General features: G+C 33.5%; 1 long non-coding RNA gene across 1 annotated transcript in view; it reads left to right on the forward strand.

Annotated features, from left to right (window-relative positions):
* The window catches only part of LOC133525157 (uncharacterized), an 88,328-nt gene extending 82,594 nt beyond the window's left edge, over positions 1-5,734 (forward strand). The window contains exon 2 of the long non-coding RNA XR_009800522.1: positions 5,670-5,734. This is a non-coding gene — a long non-coding RNA (uncharacterized LOC133525157). The remainder of the gene's footprint in view (positions 1-5,669) is intronic.
* The last annotated feature ends 266 nt before the right edge of the window (positions 5,735-6,000 follow it).

Here is a 6,000-nt window from a genome sequence, read left to right on the forward strand (position 1 = left end):
TTAGGGATATTTTGTTTACGGTATCTTTTTAATAAAATTCCTACAAATTCGGGTTTATAGGATACTTAATCTAATGAATAATATTGCTTGTGTTCAGGCCAGTCACTTTTTCAAGTAGATTCCGAGATATTTCGATTTTTCTGAATTTGACTGCCAGGGGACTGACGAGGGTGACATAGTACTGACAAAAACCAAAACTTCATAAGATTATGTAATGAAATTTATTACGATTTAGAAGATATCTCTTAGAATCTAATAATGGCACATATTTTGAGTCTTAATTGACTTAGTAACTATTAAAAAACTATTAATATGTAATCATGTAAGAAAAAAAAACTATCTCCACCTTTATAACAGCTTTTGGAAATTTTTAATAACATTATATTACTTAATTTACACTACTTCGAAGTAGTTTATTTTTAACCGACTTCAAAAAAAGGAGGAGGTTCTCAATTCGTCGGAATATTTTTTTAACATTATATATAACTTTTTTTTATCCTTATGCCTCCTTATTTTAGTGTAGTTTCTTCTAATTAAATTTTAATAACTTCTCCGAGAAGGGCTTTCTTCACTAATTCCTTCTTTTTAGTAATGTCTTCACTTAATTCTTCAATTTTGGTTTTTGGAGTTTTTTCAACAGATTGTACAACTTTCTTTAACTGCTTTTTAACTCGTTTATATTTTTGACGCTGAGTTTGGTTCTCAGTTATGCTACCATTTCTTCCATCTTTTTAAATTGTTTATTTTTGGACTTTCTGTGTCTTTCGCTTCTCTTCTGCTCTTTGGTCTTCGTTAATAATAGGTCTAACTAGTCCATAACAGTAAAACAAACCTAATTTCACTGGCTAACTCCAACAAAGTCATACTTAGTTGGGTACCAGGGCACTCCGACATTAACGGAAACGAGGAAGTGGACGAACTTGCTAGAAAGGGCGCAGACACACCCCTGGTCGGCCCAGAACTGTTCTGTGGAATCACAAAACGGGATGCATATTCTCTGCTCAGCAACTTAGAAAAAACAAGAGCAATCGATTGGTGGAAGTTCGTCAAAGGACAAGAACACTGGAAAGCTCTAATCCAAGGCTTTAACAGCAAAAGTGCTAAGCTTTTAGGGCTTTAAAGACACAAAACCTGCGCGGTGACTAGAATATTGACTGGACACTGTAAGTTGAAGAAACACGTGTTTCAAATTGGAAAGAAACAAGATGCGCCATGCAGGTTTTGCCAGGAGTCCAAGGAGACCTGCAATGCACATTTTCTGTTCCTGCGGACCACTAATGTCAAAAAGAAGTACCTACTTAGGGCGGCATGTATGGTGAAACTCTATGAGGTACAGAAAATAACGGCCCAAAGAATCTGGAACTTCCTGGATGCCACGGGCATTAGTAATGAACTTTAAAGGGCCGTCACAATAGATCACTCGACGTGGCACTCAAAGGCCCGCAACACCCCAATGATAAAAATAATAATAGGTCTCATTTCTTTACCAACTATTGCTCGTGCTTCATCGTCAGTAGTTCAATGAGTATTCTACAAAATCAGTAGTACGTTTAATTGCTGTTTTTTTTTGCCTGTACTTTGCCATATTTTCGCCATTTTTTTCAGGCAATCGTGTCATTTCTGTTACATTTTTTTCTTTGCCCCTTCTCCTTTTTTTAAGTACTGCAACCTTTGTATCTCTTTGTATTCGGCTAACTTAATAGGGTCGGTTTTGATTCTAACTAAGCGAGCTTTTTCGGCTTCTCTTTTCATTCTTAATATATCTTCTCTATCCTTAGACATATTTCGTTTTTTTTAGGAGGCGGCATGATGTTTAAACTGAAATAAGTGAAAATAAATGCTTTAACACAGGCTAAATGTCAGTACTCTGGAAACCCGTCAGTTCTATGGCGCAATATCAGACAAGGGACTGACGCCAACGGACTGACGAAAAAGACATGAAATTGAGGTTATCATTAGAAGCAATGTTTGTTTTGATATATTCGAATATCACCAAGCTACATTTTAAATAATCAAAGCTAATTATGTATAAATTAAAATATAACACAGGTTTACAGGGAAATAATAACTCACCATAGGACTGAAATTTTGACTGGATTCGCACGTGTTCACATGACAAAAACAACGCTAGCACTGGCACAGTAACGGCAGCCGTAAAATGGCGCGGACTGCAGCTAACTTTACTACTAACGATAAAATTTAACACGGATTTGAATTTGAGTCGACAATATTTAGCGGAAAATTCAAATTCGAACAACACACAGCGGACTGACGAATAAAACTGAACACAAAGTTTGTTTTTATATTAACAACAACGGTAAGAATATTATATTATAAAAGTTGTGATATACATTGTTAACTACATCATAGATTATAGTGAAATTGTAAGTTTACTTAAATTAAAATTAATATTGAACACACAAGCACTTTATTGCGCGTTTTTGGGATTGTGACATGCCAAAGTACTGACGTTTTGAGCATATATTGTGGAAATTTATAAACTTGCATTTAAAATGAATAGCTGAAATTGAGTGACCAAATAAAAGGCATTTAAATGTTTTAAAGTAAAATTAAAAATATATACAAAATATAATAACACATCGTTATTTTGTCTTATGACATTGAGTTACCCAATTTTTCTATAATCACCCAAATATAAATGTATTAAAATAAAGTTATGAAAATCTTAACTATTTACTGAGAATAACATATAAGTTGAAATAAGTAAGTTAACTAAGTCATATAACTTAATTTTTTGCCGATGGCGCCAAGCACCCTTAACCTGAGTCAGGGATCGGAACCGGATTTTTGGAAAAACTTTGAAATAAACATATATTTCGGTTTATTTTATACTCCATATATAGGACTCGGTTGTGTTTTTAGATAACGACTTCGTATTATTAGATGGCCCAATTAGAAATGAAATAATTAACAAAGAACGAAAAAATACCGTTTTCGTTCCCATAGAAAAAATACCGGTTTCCGATCCCAGACCTGAGTTGCATGATTGGCACAACTAAAACCTCACGAAAATAACACCATCGTTTTTAAAGTTACTGGAGTTACGCATGACTGCCGATGAATCCTGTACAATCGTTTTTCAAATGCATAGAAAATAAATCCAGCGTATATGTCATGTAACTTCTTATCTTATACAAGAGTTGTCCAAGCGGAACTCCTTAACTCGAATAAAATGTAAACTAACAACCTGATACGAAAAAAAAATTAAGGCCCTATTCTGGAGTGTATATCATAGTTTCGGACACGTACCCTCGGAGTATCCTGCTGTCGAATGTTCGTTGATTCGAATGTCCGCTGGGTCGAAATACTTGTGGCCGAATTATGCATAATCGTAAAATCGTAATCTAGAATTGTATGGGTTCGATTTGTTGTGTATCGAATGTTGTTTGATTCGAATGTTGCTGGATCGAATGTTCGCTGGGTCGAAATACTTGTGGCCGAATTATGCATAAATGATTGAGTAATCAAGAGTTTTATTTTATCATCCTTTTTTACTTCTAATAATTTTTAGTGTCATGTTCAGATTAAAAAACAAAGCTATATTTATACTAATATTAAAGAGAAAACATTTGTATTTTAGGATTTTTCTTTTTGTAACGAATGAACTCCAAAATGACGGGACCGATTAAAAAAAAAAAGGTTTTTACCTTAGAGTTTAACCGAAAAAAAATTATCCCCTCTTCACATGTTCGGGAGGAACCCTGAAAAATTTTTTTTTTCTACGCTTTTCGACCCAGCGAACATTCGATCCAGCGACAGTCGAATCAACGAACATTCGTACCCGAGATCTTCTATGGAATGACAATCGAAACCTCAAATTCGATTCTACAATTGATTATTTCTACGCTTTTCGACCCAGCGAATATTCGATCCAGCGACAGTCGAATCAAGGAACATTCGACAGCAGGATACTCCGAGAGTACGTGTCCGAAACTATGATATACACCCCCTATTCTGTGACCATATAGCCGATATCTACATTATTAAATAAAAATAAATTACGATAAATCATCAACGATAACAGCATTTGAATCATTAAAACTTTAAATTTAATTATCTCGAAACTTATGTTTGTAAGTTACATGAGTTGCGCGTGACACGGCAGTGATGGGTCTTAAGAGCCCATCAACGTGCTCACTAGCGCCACTGCTAAATAATTGTGTGTTTAACGATAGCTATTTAAAAAACGGGGCCGCTACGTACTGTATTTTGTGTTCAAGTACCTACCTTTTGAATACATCGTAATAGTTTTTACGTTGCTGGATTTGTCATTCTAGGCGTCCAAAGTGGCTGTTTTTGTTTTGAGTTCATAGATCGACGAATCCAGCAACATAGAAACTAATTTGATGTATTTAAAAGGTACGTAAATACAAAATACAGTACGTAGCGGCCCCCGTTTTTTAAATATCTATCGTTAAATTTAAACAATTACAATTATTTTCAAGTGGCGCTAGTGAGCACGTTGATGGGCTCTTAAATGATACATTTAGTCCAAGATCCCAGAGCCGCCAGACGTTACTTATTTTCTCATGGATAAAAATGTATGGGATAATATAGTGTTAGTATGTACTTTAATGTCTGCATACTTGCTATGTATGTATATTGGCCCGACGGTCATTTGTCCGGTACAAGGTACTAAAGGTTGGTAAAAATAATTTCATTTCATTTATTCACTTAAATACAATGCAAGTTTACAGTATGTCATCACACCAAAGCACTTACACGCTAAATTATTAATTATACATAAAGAGAAAATATGTCAGTGAGAGAAATAGTCAAATAAGAAATTACAATTGTTTATCGTTCACAAAAAATAATAATAATACTAAATAAAGATAAATAAATATAATACTAACTTTTTTAATATTCTCATGGCTGATTTTTATGCATGTTTTAGAAAATATTGTTAGAAATTGATAATAAACATTGCCAGACCATTTCCGCCGGTGGTAACTTTTACCAGACGCTTCAAAGCTGTCACTTGATAGTCTCATTAACGATTTTAACAAAATAAAATTAATGTATGTTGATCTCACACGTGACACCAATTTCATTTGACATTTATTCGAGGGGAGTTATTTAAATTCTAGATTCATCCTTCTAAATCACGTTGAAAGGTTATCTAAATTAATGATTTAAATTTTTAGTCTAATTTTACATTTTATTAGGTGAATAAAATTTGTTCTTCATTAATGGCAGTTTTTATTGTGATCTACAGTGATTCATATATTTATAGAAATTATGATAATTCTATGCATTTGAAACGTGGCCTTGTACGTACTTACACGTGCAGTAGTTTTATAAGTACCTACGTAAACACGTCTATTTCCGGGCACTTAATTTTAACCTATAATAGTGGTATTTAAATCACACTGCGGATACAACAATTTCTAAACCTAATTGTTCATATTGTTTATATGAATATTCCTATATTAAATAATTCATATTACGTCATTTTTAATTATTATATTAAAATGTACTGTAAAATAATTTAATAAAATTAAACTTAGCATAACAAATAAAATGTCAAATAAAGATATACCTACCTACAATATTATATAATATATTCGTATCAGTATTGCGATACAACGAGGAAATGCCGCCAGCATCCTTGGTACAATGCCTCAAGGGCCTATTTTAGATATAAGCTAGTTATAGTAATCATCTGTATATATCCATTATGTATATTGTTATTGTAAATAAATACTTTTAATTTTCGTATAATAATATTAGGTAATTGCTCAGTTCATAAAACCTGCAAAACTGTAGAAAGTGTGCTCGGTAAGTCATCATTTAGTAGAATGGAAATGGAACATCGCACGTATGTAGCTACTTGGAATATCACAACAATCGTCAGTATTTACAATATCTTATCCCTGTTTAACCCCGCAACTCCCCGCTATCTTAAGAACCGTTTCAGCTACCTCCGTTCTGTTATGTGCTCCCAGAACTTGCTTCTTTCTGTACCATCATCCTCTT

The sequence above is a fragment of the Cydia pomonella genome, chromosome 14 (genome assembly GCF_033807575.1).
Source record: "Cydia pomonella isolate Wapato2018A chromosome 14, ilCydPomo1, whole genome shotgun sequence".
Taxonomy (NCBI): domain Eukaryota; kingdom Metazoa; phylum Arthropoda; class Insecta; order Lepidoptera; family Tortricidae; genus Cydia; species Cydia pomonella.